We start from the raw sequence: 1,081 nt of genomic DNA, 5'->3' as shown, positions 1-1,081 counted from the left end.
CCCCATCTCCCCCACCCTGTCCCCATCCCTGGAAATCTCTATTCTACTTTCTTTCTCTATAAATTTGCTTATTCTAGGTTCCTCATACAATATTTGTTCTTTTGTGTTTGGCTTATGTCACTTAGCATAATGTTTTCAAGGGTCATCCATGTTGTAGCATATGTCAGAGTCTCATTCCCTTTTGTGGCTGAGTAATGTTCCATTTTTCCAAATATATATACTACATTTTGTTGGTCCATTCATCTGTTGAGGAACACTGTGGCTGTTGTGAATAGTGCTGCCATGAACATGGGTGTGCAGTTACCTGTTTTAGTCTCTGTTTCCAGTTCTCTGGGGTATATTCCACCAGTGGAGTCTCTGGAGCACATGGTGACTCTGTGTTTAATTTTTTCTTTGGCCGGGCTCGTTGGCTCAGCCTGTAATCCCATGCTTTGGGAGGCTGAGGTGAGTGGATTGCCTGAGCCCGCGGGTTCGATACTTGCCTGGGCAACCTGGCGAGACCTCATCTCTACAATAAATCAAAAAATTAGCCGGGTGTCGTAGCGCGCACCTATAGTTCCAGCTACTTGGAAGGCTGAGGCTGAAGGATCGCCAGAGCCCAGCAGGTCGAGGCTACTGTGACCAGGAGCGTGCCACTGCACTCCAGTCTGGGCGACGGAGTGAGACCCCAACTCAAAAAAAAAAAAATTTTTATTTGTTTGTTTGTTTGAGTCGGGGTCTCACTCCGTCGCCCAGACTGGAGTGCAGTGGCATAGCTCACCGCAGCCTCGAGCTCCTGGGCTCAAGAAATCCTTCCCCCTCAGCCTCTATGCAGCTGAGATTACAGGTGTGCACCAATATACCCAGCTACTGTTTTTGATTTTTTTGTAGATTCGAGGTCTTGCTATGTTACCCAGGCTGTGTGTTTAAACTTTTGAGGAGCCATCAAACTGTGGTCTTCCACTGTTTTACTGTGGTGTACCATTTTACATTCCTACCAACAGTGTGCTTTATTGTGTTTAACTTTTTATTTTATTTTTTAATTTATTTTTGAGTTGGAGTCTCACTCTGTCACCCAGACTGGAGTGCAGTGGCTGCTCCC

Source organism: Carlito syrichta, unplaced genomic scaffold (genome assembly GCF_000164805.1).
Source record: "Carlito syrichta isolate Samal-C Ts95f unplaced genomic scaffold, Tarsius_syrichta-2.0.1 Scaffold303195, whole genome shotgun sequence".
Taxonomy (NCBI): Eukaryota; Metazoa; Chordata; class Mammalia; order Primates; family Tarsiidae; genus Carlito; species Carlito syrichta.
This window is presented reverse-complemented; position numbering follows the sequence as displayed.